This window comes from Misgurnus anguillicaudatus, unplaced genomic scaffold, assembly GCF_027580225.2.
Source record: "Misgurnus anguillicaudatus unplaced genomic scaffold, ASM2758022v2 HiC_scaffold_29, whole genome shotgun sequence".
NCBI classification, from domain to species: Eukaryota; Metazoa; Chordata; class Actinopteri; order Cypriniformes; family Cobitidae; genus Misgurnus; species Misgurnus anguillicaudatus.
In genome coordinates this window covers 10,952,977-10,966,962 of record NW_027395279.1, presented here as the reverse complement: position 1 = coordinate 10,966,962, position 13,986 = coordinate 10,952,977, and positions in this window count along the sequence as shown.

Below are 13,986 nucleotides of genomic sequence, written 5' to 3'. Positions count from 1 at the left end.
TTAGCATACAAAACATTATTACCTTTTTGATTCGCACTGTTGCATACTCAATGCCATTTCTGATTTAAGTAAGGAATCATTGATGACGGGCCTTTGAATTATTGGAAAAATAATGCACACCGAGGTGGTGATGCGGCCATGACGTAAAGCTGATGATCAGAGAGACTGAAGGAGAAACACCTGAGACCTCTTTATAAGAGATGAATGAATGAATGATAAAAGACAAAAATTATAAGAGATTGTTGTTGTTTAGTTGTGTGTGATGAACTCACCAGTGATCCACAGTAAAAGACAGATTTTATAAATACAGACTTTGCGTGGATTTCTGCGTACCCACACTTTATAATCATGTGCATACGCACGCTTTATACATGAGACCCCTGCTCTTGGATTCTGCTTATTACCTGAGCTCAGGGGTTTAGGCCAAGATTCCAGTTTTACACCATTTCGTCATTTACCTATGTAGTGAATCCACCCTTACAAAGTTTACATTAAAGATTTATATTGCCAGCTCATTCAGACCCAATTAAATCCACTTTTTTATTTTGTTTTTAGTTGTTGTTGTTATGTTATGCCATTAAAATCGCTTAGGTTTATATAAGGACTTTAATAAGACATCAGTATAGTTTGAAGAGCGTGTGCTTCTGATCTCTGATATTTTTGTTTCATGACATGATATGATACATTGAAGTCATACGTTAACACCTCTTAAACTCTGCAGACTCTGTACCGGGTCCAAAATTACTTATTATTACTTAATATCAAATATCCTGTTCATATTTAATGGTCTATAATGGACCCAGTACTCCATATAAGATACTGTATGAAAGCTTAGAATCTCTACCCTCTGCAGATATGCATCAATTTGACATATTACACTTAATTTACACTATGACCCCCACATTTTTTTTATATTATTTATTATTCACATATTTCATATTTTTCAAAAATGACAAACAGTGGCAAGTCTTATAGGGGAGACCGGGGTTGGTTGTCACAATTTTTACTCATGCATGAATTGCTCATCTTCAAAAAATCTTTCAGCAGTAATTCCTACATGAAATGAAAACTTGGGATCTTGGCTTAAAATGTGTATACTTTTTACGTTTAGAATGTATTGCAACAGGAAGTAATTAACCATCAAAGACAATCATGTGGTTGGTTGTCACAGGGTATGGGGTTGGTTGTCCCTATAGAAATTCAATAGGATTTCAGTGATAAATTGGGATCTGAAAAGATAATGTGTCTGCTGCAGTCGTTCTCAAACTGGGGTCCGGGGCCCCCAGGGGGGCCGCGAGATGGTGCCAGGGGGGCCCCAGTTTTATGACATTTTACAAAATACATTAATTTATCATAAATTCTGTGTAATTAAACCTAGAAAAATAAGTATACTACCCAACAGCACTACTTTGTATAACTTAATATGTTTTATTTAATTAAAATGTTACATTTTAGAACAGTTTTTGTCATAAATTTTCTTTTGGGGGGGCCGCGAAGGAATGCACTGTACACAAGGGGGGCCGTACGCGGAAAAAGTTTGAGAACCACTGTGCTAGAGCACACAGAACCAGAGTTATCTACTTTCAAAGTGTTGTTATCTCTAAATAAGTCGTTCTCTAGGCAGGAGAAAGAACGCTTTTCTTGGTGTTGAGTCTCAACCCTGAAGACTAACACAATGTCTTTGTGTTGGAGCGCCACCTCTCGCGATTTTGCTAGTATTAGCCAATTGTCCATGTAATTTAAAATGCTGATGCCCCTTAGTCTCAATAGAGCCAGTGCTGTCACGACCGGTTCTACACCGGGAAGTGAAAACAAAAGGAGAACCCAAATGCAAAGGATGTATAAAAATATAACTAAGATTTATTTACAAAACAACAGAAACACCCACAAGGGGGTAAAAACAGAAAGGAACCAAAACACTGTGATGAAACACAAATCAAACAGAACACGAGAATAACTCGAATGGGTAACTGGTGAACATCAACACAGTAACTACAACAACGCACGCACACCACACAGAGAACACAAGGGCATTATATAGACAGCACATCAATGGGGAACAGGTGAACATAATTAATCACTTAAGACACGAGTACATAAGGGAGTAGGGTAAAAGTGACAAGACACTGGGAACACGTGTCACACATACATGATGTGAAAACACACGTGTTCCCACACAAACACAATGCTGCCATAATCTTGCCAACATCCGACCTGGACTATAACCAAAGTCAAGCAAGACCATGACAGCCACAAAACACTGGGAACACGTGTCACACATACATGATGTGAAGCACACGTGTTCCCACGTACACACAATGCTGCCGTGATCTTGCCCTCTAACATAGACCTGAACCTATACTAAGGTCTGGCAAGATCACGACAGCAACAAGACACCGGGAACATGTGGAAGCCACACACACAATTTGATTCCACATGCCCCCACACAGAACATGATACTGCCACGGTCCTGTCAGATGCACTCAGACCTACATCTAGCACAGATGTCTGACAAGACCGTGACAAGTGCTGCATCCATACATTTTGTGTATGTGCGGGGTGATAAAGCTAGGCCGAATAAAAAAAAAACCAAAGACCCAACCCCCCATTCTTCTTGGGACCAGGAAGTATCTGCTGTAATAGCCTAACCTTCTCTCTGGAAGGGGAACATGTTCTATGGCCTCTTTCATCAGTATAGTTTGTATCTCTTGCAACAGTGTGTTTGTTCCGGTCTCATGTTTCCACGCTGTCAGACTCTCTGATAATGGTATTAATTTTATTATTTCCTCTTGGGGAGATGCTAAAAACCCTGCGCCCTGAATGACAGCAGGAAGACGGGGGCCTTTAACATTTCACTGGAAATCGCCGCCCCCCGCAAGCCCAGAGGCGGCAGAGGTGGAAAGGCTTCAAAAAGTGGAGTGAAGTCAGGAAATGTAAGTAAAATCACAAGCTTTGCTTATCCCATGCGAACGAGTACGTGAAATCTAGGGCAATAATTTCTTAATCACAAGAGGTCCCCAGATAATACTAATCCTGTGCGAATATTACTATAGTGACATTTTGAAGATGTCTGCAAGATGTTGTTGATTCAGAATGTATTTAAAACTGCTTTGAGACTGCTCTGTTTTTTCCAGAGCTCCAGATCATTAGCACACATCTTACAGATGTGTAGCTATTAGAATACTGTCTAGGTTTATAGAGGTGCTATTTCACGCTAAGTTAATCACGTCTTTAGACTTTGATCTCACAGCTTACGCATTATAAAAGGCGGGAAACTCCCATCTTCACCGCTTCTATTTCCCCCATAAACTGACTTCATTTTTTATCTTTTTATATATTTGTTGACACTTATTTTGACAAGAAATCCTAGGACCATCAGCCTTTTTTTTGTTTCAGCAAAGGTAAGCTGCATGCTCCACAAGGTCTAAGTTAGGCCCAGCTTGTTGTCCCTCAAACATTCTTTTGGGGGGGTGAACTTGGGGCTCAAACCCCAGCCTCAGGTTTGCTCTCTCTGTAGGTTCAGAGCTCAGGTGCAAAGCTCCCTTCGAGAATAGTAAGCCAGGTTCGTTTAGCATTAATCATGATCTGAATGCGAAGGCAAATTAGTGAATTGTAGTTCTAAACTTAGGTTCAGGAGGAGCCTAAACATTCAGGCCTGTCAATCATCATTATGGCCATATATAAGCAGCCTTCAGTCCTCTGTGTACAGCTGCAGTTCTTCCGGCGTCCCTACTCTACCCTATCTCCTCCTTCACTGCTTTTCTTCCTCTGTGCAGTTTCTGTCGCAAGGGGGTTGAATGTGGGGCTCGAGCCCCAGCCTCAGGCTCGCTCTTTCCGAAGGTTTCACTTAGTAAAATGCAATTTGACGACTGTCCTGCAGGTGATGTCATTGCTCTCTCTGTCTGCTTCAGCTCACTCATAGATCTTACAATGTTGTACAACTGAAGTCACGATGAGTTTAGCAAATGCAGCCCATATCAATTATCATATGCATCATATTTATGCAGTTGATTTTGATTCTTTTTTGTCTCTCTCTCTCTCTCTCTCTCTCTCTCTCTCTCTCTCTCTCATTTCTTCACAAACCATCAGAACTGTGATCACAGATAAATATATCTGCAGAGAGCAGTGTTAGTTGTCTAATGGAGATGAGCTCATTGTGGTTTTGGCTTCAGTTCTGTGGTGTGAGAGACAACAGTTGTTCATCAGCTTCTAATAGATTCAGGTTAAGGTCACGATATCCATTATTATTTGTCGATGATGACAAATAAATGTTGTTTAAAATGTCACAACCAAACATTTTTGAACAACTACACATACATCTTTGTAATGCCCCCTTTGTAGATTTAATCTAGAACATTAATGTAGTACATGATCTGTGGATCTCAACCTTATTGACTTCAAGGCCCAAGTGAGGATGACAGTAACAAACTGAAACCCTTCTCATCATCAGGTGGTCATGAGGGTGTGCTAGACCCAAGGTCTCGCTTTCCAGCTCAGTGATTGTTTATCTCGGCATCTACTCCGTGTAGTGAGCAGCAGTGAGAAGCAGCACATTCCATTCGCCTGTATGGCGGCTGACCCATCAATGAAAGAGTAGAAAATAGCGTTTCCAAAACCTGTCACTTTTATCGACTGTTTGGATATATACATATCTGTCTGTGGAATATAACCATGAGCACATGGTTAGTCAGGCAGTAGATTGTCTGAAAGAATATAGCCGAAAAGCCACTATTTAATATGGGTGTGTGGTGATTGAGACGATGTTATGGTTATAAATCTAAACTGACAACAGGAAATATGTAAATGACAATGGCTTTTTGGGCAAACACACTGTATTACAATACATAATGTTTAGAGAATAGAAGCAAAACGGGTCTGAATTTGCAATCCAAAAACAATGTGATCCAGCGTCACAGTTCCACAAAATCATAAAATTGTTTCTTGAATAAAATGGCTAGAGATGTCAGAATACCCTTTTATATTTTGTTGTGCTCATATACATGTTGTTTAAATACTGCATGCTGTGCTGTGGTAACTGAGAATATCCTTGTGAAGGGTCTCCAACAAACTACAGCCTGCAGCCAGTATCTGGTGGCTCCACACTGCCTATATGCGAGACCCAAACAGTAGCTCCACAATTGCAATATTATTTTATTATTATTATTTTTAGCACAGCCAAAATTTCAGGTGCAAATGTAATGAAAATGGCTTACGTGGTTTCTGTTTTCTGCATGTTTGCTGACTGGCTCTGTCAAAACATCACACCATGAAGTCTCTGTGTTATTCTGGTCTCCAGATAATAGCTCAGGTTCCTTACTTTATTTAGATACATCACTTATCTACAAGTATGATCTCAGGTATCATTAGCCGCTTTTGCACTATCGGGCCTGTGCGAGCCAGGGCTTCAAACGGGCCTCACGGAGCCAATAGCCTCAGACCTCCAGCTGTGTAGCCAAAATCACGACGCGTTTGCATTGTCAAGCCAATAGCGCCGCAGCGCTTCAGAAAACCCCGCCCTTAATACGCCTACCTGGATGTAACGTCACACAACTCCGCCTGTTTTACTGTGAGGAAGTCACTTTAATCTGACAGGAGACGGGAGTGAGATCGCATCATCATTCAACAAACAAAGAACATAACTGAGGCGGCTGTTTGCACGGTGAAAGCCAAGATGAGAAGATAGATGTTACTCTTGAAGTTTATGTTGGCTGCACACGAGCGATCTCAGGACGGGACAATATCAGATCAATAAGCTTTATGAAGTAGGATAATTACAAATAAAGCATTCATCTACCTAGTGTGCCATTATACTATATACACAATATTTTAAAGAATATAACGAGTCCTAGTTTTACATTTATGTAAAATAATCTTATTTTAAGATATGCACGTGTGTCTAAATATGTAACGTTAAGTTTGTAATTATAGTTCTATGGCGATGTAAACATACTTACACATTATAAGATATCTTTGATATCTTTAATCATGAAAACGTTAGTTGAGCATCACATGAAACACAAGGTAACTGTCTAATAGCTATTTCAATAATGTGTCAATCAGTAAATACTTGTGTCTATAAAGAACTGCCTCGAATAGCTGAATAGGACTGAAAATCACTTTACTTGCATCTCAAAAATCAAAACGTTTGAGAAATCATTAGAAAATGTACTCGTTAAGAATCAACTCTGAATATACACAAGTATTTAAAAAGCTATGTTACAGTGGTTAAGTTAATGATGGTTATATTTACCATTTTGTTGCATCTTACCATTTCTGTGTTTCAGATGTGATCCTTATTAAGCAATCATTTTCAATAAACTGACAAGCAGTCGTAATAATAACGCGGAACTTTATTTACATATGAAGTTTATATCAGTGCACAGACAGGTGTATTTAAAGACATCTTCTTCGGACGGATTTCAACATCCATGGCTCCTGTCGTCTCATCATCATCATTTCATCTCCTGCTCTTTCATCTGTTGCTGTATCATCTCTCATATACAAAATAAAAACTCCTGGATGACAAACTAAAAGCTTTACGTTGGCATTTTTCTGTAAAACGGACACAAAAGAAAGCAGCACATGTGACGTTTTGTATAAAGGGTTTGTAAATACTGTAAGATTAAAATTGAAGGAACTTATTCCTTGGTCACAACTTGTCACACCCCCTGTGCTGATCAAAGACTATTGTCACAGCTGTTTATCCAATACAGTGGGGGTTAAAGATGGTCTTCTGATTGGTCAGTTTGAATGTATTATGTTGGGTTTGGTCAAGTACAGTGGGGGTTAAAGGTGATCTTCTGATTGGTCAATTTGAATGTATCAAGTTAGGTTTAGTCACATGGTCAAGAGAGAGGATAAAGGTCAAGGTTTTTATGAGCTCTGGGCTTTTGCATTTTAGCTTTTGCCTTTGCATTGGCCTTTTCCCCTTTCCTTTCTTTCTTCACCTAAGTTCTGGGGTTCGGGCCATCAGGCCTAGATTTCAGTTCCCTTTCAGTCGGTCACTACGATGTCACGTCGTGACCGACGAATTGGGAACTCGCTTAGAGAGACCAATCTGCTTCGAATACTACAAAAAACGCCAATGAACTTGGCATTGAGATATTTGCATAATGCTGGCGCCGCCCCGCCAGGTGCGTATATAAGGCGCACGTGCAAATAAGGAAATCAGCTTTTTTCGCTTCGAAAGCCGGCTTTATCTGACTGAGAAGCTACTCTCTGCTCTTCTGGGAACGGTTGCTGAAGTTGATTGACAAGCAGTACTAACACAGCGGACGCTCGCAGTATTCCACTGCTCTGCATATTTTTTGTTTTGAGTTTAGTGTGTGCGTTGCCTTTCCCTGTGCGCATCATCAGCTGAGCACCTAAAGAGTGATTTCCCTAAAGAGTGATACGTGAGAGCTCTGTGTCTTTTTAAAGACAGCCACTCTCTCGTATATTCGGAGATCAGCGTCCTTTTCAGGATTGCTTTTCGTCCGTGCGATCTTGGATGTGAGAGGTATAAGGGTTCCAGTTTCGGTCACGAGCGCTGTCTTCTTGCTTGGGCATCAAGCACTCTGAGGCTGCGCTCGTGGGGAGTTTTGTTCTCTCTGTGAGAGCATAACCCTCTTGGATTGCGGAGACGACTGACGTTTCTACGGGAATGCTGTCCGCGCCTTTGCAGTGCTGACACCGCCATGGTGCGGCTGTCAAGCGCTCGCATGACGCTCTTCGCATCACTACGCTGAGTAGGACGGAGGATACGTCCTCCACCTACCGGCCTTTCATCCTCAGCCGGTTGAGGCTCCGGTGGAGACGGCAGAGTCGTGTTCTACGATTTCTGCCGATCCATTGGACCTCCTTCTGGTCCTGTTCACTTCTGCAGCATCAGAGGGGTGTCCAATTTCCTCCGAAGTGGAGTCGTTCCGGAGATGGCGGCCGTGCCCGCTCGAGCGGCGGAAACGGTAGAGTTGGAGAGGTTAACCCCTCTCCGCCCGAACCGTACTGCCCACGTGATTGGTATTTCGGAGCTGCTCGGGCCTCTCAGTCCTCTGCTCCTGTGCCTTTCTTCCCGACGGCACGAAGAGCTGACGTGATTTGCAGCCATCCGGTCGTTCAGCTTCAGCTTTCACCCCTCATCTCCCTCACCAGGGGAGCCGCTAAGGGCGGGGACCCCTTCAGTGGAGCGGGGGGTTGCGATGCAGCTGCGTTCCTGGAGGGACCACCCAACCCTTCCCTCCCGTGTTTGTAGACAGTCGTCCGGTTACGGGCGCTGTCTGTCAGGCATGCGGAGAGGCGGCTTCAGCCCTGCACGCAATAACGTTGCTACAGGTTCACCAAGGATTTACGAGGGAAGCCGCGACCTTCAGTTGTGCGATGTTCACCACAGTGGTTCAAGATCGCCACCTTTGGCTGTGTCTGGCTGACGGATGCAGGCGAGAACAACTTCTTGAATGCTCCTGTCTCACAGACCGGCCTCTTCGGCGAGGCCGTGGAGTCGTACAGCTCCACTGCGCAGACTGAGGCGATCTCTTAGGTCATGCCCCGGCGAAGGAGAGCTGCCCTTGGTAAAAACCACCACGCCGGCTCCTCAGTCTGCCTCTCGCCGTTGGCGTGCTGCGGCGACCACCTTCGTTCCCCTCCTCGGACCCCATCTCGGCAGCGCGGTGGAACCGGTCGTCAGCAGCTCGCCCCGCCCGCTTAGCCGCTTCCCGTGAAATCGGGAGTTTAAGTGGCCAGTAAGCGGGCGACCCGGATTGGCAGAGGATCACTCTTCAGGAGACGGTGATTCGCTCCTTCCCCCGATAGAGGGTCGGGTGGAAAATTCTTGGTTTGCATATGTTCCACCGGCTGTTTAGCCGGTACCCACTTAACCACACATAGAGTGCATTCCTCTTCCCTCTCCAGGTCTCCAGAGGATCGAGAGAGCCGTGAGCGGGCACACACCAGCTCACCCTACCTCTCCTCTATCGCCAGCGGGTGTTCTGAGGAGTCCGAGCCCTCCACTGAAGAGACCGGACAACCATCACCCTCATCGGAGTCTGTGCTCTCCGCAGAGGAGACCAGACGACCGTCACCTTCAGCGGGCTCAGGTCAGTGTGTCACACACACACACACACATACTGTAGATGCTTATGCTGTCACAGCAGACGCACCGGCAGTCTCACCTGTCTCGCTTCGCTGCCCCACCGCGGGTACTTCGGTAGTGTCGTTAATTCTCCTCGTACGGTGCCTGGGTGCTTGGCTTCAGTTCCCAGCCCGTTCGTTGGGTTTTACGCACGATCCGCCTCGGTTACGAAGTACAATTACCGGCACAACCCCAAAATTCTCGGGCTTTTGTTTTCACTATAGTGAAAGTGTCCGATGCACATGTACTGCGTGCATAAGTCGATGTCCTGCTGGCGAAGGATTATCGAGCCGGTCCCTCTTACTGAGATGATGATATGATGATAGGGTTTTTCCAGCCTTTATCTCATAGTACCCAAAAATACGCGGTGGGTTACGATCGATTTGATTTACGCACCGGCTCCACAAAGGTGGTCTTTTTTTGGATGATAACGCCGAGGCTCGTATTTCAATATTCAGATCGGTTTGCAGCCTTAGACCTGTAAGACGTGTACTTTTTGTGTCCATCTCCCTCGCCTTAGACCGTTTTTCGCTCTGCGTCGTGGGGTGGGCATATTAATATTAAGTACATCATTCGAGCTGTCTCTCTCTCTCCGTGTCTCCATGAAAGTGCTAGTCACGACATTAAAATATCAGAGAGAGAGCGTTGTTTGCATTCTGCTTTTATTTACGTTGACTTATAATAGCCCGTTCTTGGCAGACGTGCGCGAACACAGAGAGTTAATGCTTCGGCATCTCGCTCGTTTAAGTCATCAGGTCGACTGGGTAAGAGCAACTTTGCCCCGTGCAGAGGATCCTTTTTCTCAGTATGGAATTAGACTCGATCAACTAATTGGCGTGTTTTACAAGAGCGCGCAACTAGTCGGTTCTGACTTGCCTCGGTTTAATTCGAGGGAAGTACGCGGTCCCTCTGAAACAATTTCAGAAGCCCTGGACATATGACAGCATGCTGCAGCTGTGACGCTGCTCGAGCTGCGTCATATGAGACCGCTTCAGCGTTGGCTTTACGATCGAGTCTCGAGGAGAGCGTGGCGCACCGGCATGCATTGTGTAAACACTGCACCTGCGTGTCATTTAAATTTCCCCGTAGTAGACCCAGCATTTCTGATAGCAAGATATGCCTTTGAGGGGTCTCCTGGCATTCTGTAGCATACGATGCCCTAAGCACGGGATGTTCAGCCACGTATGACGGGCTTGCAGTCTGGGGTGTGCATAGCACCCCAACTGCCGCGAGCGGTGCGCTGTATATCTGGGACTTGTACGCTCCGCTATGGAGATGCGAGGGAAGGATGTATTTGTCGACACCGATAACTTTGCGACTGTTGCGTTATTTACCGTTAAGGCGGTTTTGCGCTCTCGTCACCTGTCGCATCTCGCTCGTCATCTCCTCCTTTGGAGTCAGAAGCATCTGAGGTCCCTTCGTGCCATTTACATCCCGGGATCGCTCAATACAGCGGTACGCGCTTCCCGAGCTGCGCCCCCGGCGAATGGCGACTCCACCCCCAGACGGTCCAGCTAATTTGGAAGAAGTTCGGTTGTGCGTAGATAGATCTGTTTGCGTCGCCGGACGATACCCACTGTCGCCTATTTTACTCACTAACGAGGGCAGCCTCGGCGTGGATGCGTTGGCACATAGCTGGCCGCGGGGGGTGCGTAAATACGCATTCCTTCCAGTGAGCGTTATTGCGCAGACACTGTGCAAAGTCAGGCAGGACGAGGAGAGCCTTTATTAATCGTCCGTACTGGACGACCAAGAATTGGTTTTCATAGTTAATGCTCCTCGCGACAGCCCTCCCTGGCGGATTCCCCTGAGGAAGGACTTTCTTTCTTAGGAACGGGCACATTTGGCACTCGCGCCCCGACCTGTCATGTATGGTCGTTGAGCGCGCGCAAGGTTTAGGTGATTTATCGCAAGCGGTATCTAACACCATCGACGCGGTTCGAGCACCGTCCACAGGACGGGCTTACGCGCTTAATGAAACCTTTTCGTCACCCGGTGCTCTTCGCAACGCGAGGACCCAGAGAATGCCCTTTAACATTATGCTTTTATATCTTTAACATGGGTTAGATGGTAGGCTGTCCCTCCGCCATTAAAGTTGATATCGCCGCTATTTCTGCTCATCACTCACTTATCTACGGCAGATCAGTTGGCCAGCATGATTTAATTATTGCATTTTAAAGAGGCGCTCGCAGGCTAAACCCCTCGCGCCCTCCCTCTTTTTTCCTGAGACCTGTCCATGGTGCTGAAGCCTTCAGGTCTCCGATTTAGCCTTTGCAGTTTGCGAGTCTGAAGTTTTTATCAATGAAAACTCTGACCCTGCTAGCATTGGCCTCCATGAAGAGAGTAGGAGATTTACATGCATTCTCTGTTGACGATTCGTGCCTTTAGTTTGGTCTTGCTGTCTCACTGAAGACCCAGACCAGGCTACGTGCCCAAAGTTCCCACCACTCCCTTCAGAGATAAGGTGGTGAGCTTGCAAGCGTTGCCTTTGGAGCAGGCAAACCCAACCGAGGCTTTGTTGTGCCCCGTACGCGCACTGCGATTCTACGTGGTCCGCACGCAGCTTCAGGACCTCAGACCAGCTCTTTGTTTGTTATGGTGGCCAGCAGAAAGGGAAAGCTGTCACTAAGCAGAGGATGTCTCATTGGATAGTTCATACTATCGCCCTAGCTTACAATTTGCAGGGCATTCCTTGCCCTTTAATTTGAGAGCGCATTCCACACGGAGTGTTGCCTCATCTTGGGCTTTAGCTCGTGGTTCCTCGCTAACAGACATCTGTAGAGCTGCTGGTTGGGCGACACCTAATACGTTCATTAGATTTTACAATGTTCGTATCGAGCCTGTATCCTCTCGTGTTCTTTCCTCACCAGGGAGGACACGGAGGGCAGACTCGCAAGTCGGCTTGCAGCCTCCGACTGAGGCTCCAAATTGAGTTTTCAGTATGGAAGGCTAACAGAGCAAAAATGCGTAATGGTTTGATTTGCTCCCTCCACTGCCTTGACAGCCTTTGTTGCGGAGCATTGGCTGTCAGCCTTTCACTAGTTGTATTCTTACGAACCTACGTGTTTGGCCAGGGCCCCACATTGCGTCCCAACGGGTTCCTTTGTGAGTATTATTCCGTGGGGTTAATCCTACTAGCCCACGTTTCCCTTAGCAGAGCACTGCTTTGCTTACACAGCCACGGCTGTCATTTAGACCTCAACTACGGTTGACTTTCGCCCACCAATAGCCCTTAACGGGGCGGTGGCTTCCGCAGCGTCCCTATACCGCTCAGATAGGGCGCTTCCCAGTCGCTGGCACTACTGTGGGTTAAAGGAACATCTAGTGCCCGGCCTTCTGCCTTAAAACCTAATTCTCCTTATCCTTAAGTGGAACCGGAGGGCTTTACGCAGTCACTGGAAGAGGTCAGCCCCTAGTGGCGTTTTGGTAGGGATTCCCAATTCGTCGGTCACGACGTGACGTCGTAGTGACCGACTGAAAGGGAACGTCTCGGTTACGGATGTAACCCTCGTTCCCTGAAGGAGGGAACGGAGACGTCACGTCCCGTCGCCACAGGTGCTGCCACCTGCTGTTTAGGCCGGTCACCTTCCGGCTTTCTCAGCGAACAGAAGCTGATTTCCTTATTTGCACGTGCGCCTTATATACGCACCTGGCGGGGCGGCGCCAGCATTATGCAAATATCTCAATGCCAAGTTCATTGGCGTTTTTTGTAGTATTCGAAGCAGATTGGTCTCTCTAAGCGAGTTCCCAATTCGTCGGTCACGACGTGACGTCTCCGTTCCCTCCTTCAGGGAACGAGGGTTACATCCGTAACCGAGACGTTCTCAAGTGTGAATCTCTTTCTTCTAAACTTTCTTTCTCTGTTCTCTATCTTATCAGGTAATATCTCACATACATTGGAAACAGTCAATTGTTTGTATTATTTACCATTTCATGCATTTATAGTGTAACCATTTCAACTGTAACTTTAAGTCAGTACTGTAATTAAACCTTTTCATTTACAAATCTGTTGTTTAGTTTTGATTTAGTGTTAATACTTAAACGCTCCATATTTCTATACAATATATTCGTACTCTAGCAACGCTCTCAGACCTATTGTGTCCGAAACCGGGGAACGATTGCAGTTTTGTTCTCCTTCCGAAACCTGAGATCCCTTACAGTTTGGTGGCCCGTACGGGGATCCCTTGCGGTGAGTTTTCTGAGTTTTACTCTGATTGATCAACTGAATGAGGACTTTATCACAGTTAATCCTGTGAATGGATTAAAGGCCTTCTGACCACACAGTGGGTAAGTCTGTTTTCATTGTTTCATGGCATGGTTAGTGAAATCTCCATTTGCTTGAATTGTGTGAAACAGAAATAAGAAGGACCTTAAATATCCTATTTGTTGTACAGTTAGAGATTATTTCAGATTATCTCCTCGGGGATGGAAGGGAATAACTCCAGTAATGATATATTGTTTGATTTATGGAGCGAGAAAGTTGAACCTACACTTTCTAAATTATATAGAAAGGGTCTGGATTACTACGCTACCACTAATGATATTCTCACATGGTGGTGCATGGTTGGTAGTGAACAAAGAAAATCCAAACATGCTGAAATCATTGAGGCTTTGAATTACATGAAGTGCTTGGAGCTACATAAAATGGATGGACAGGTTAAGTCTATCCTGAATTCTAAGTGTGTTGAATTGAATACCAAAAATGCTGAATTACAAAAGTCAGAGGCAAAGATCCAAAATCTTCAAACTCAGATAGATCAACTATCATCTGAGCAGTTAGCCCTGGCTAAACAGTGTGAGAAGTATAAAGACATTATTGCAGATGTAAGGGCTAAACTAATTGTACGAGACACTAAGTCTCCCCAAACGCTTAACAGCGA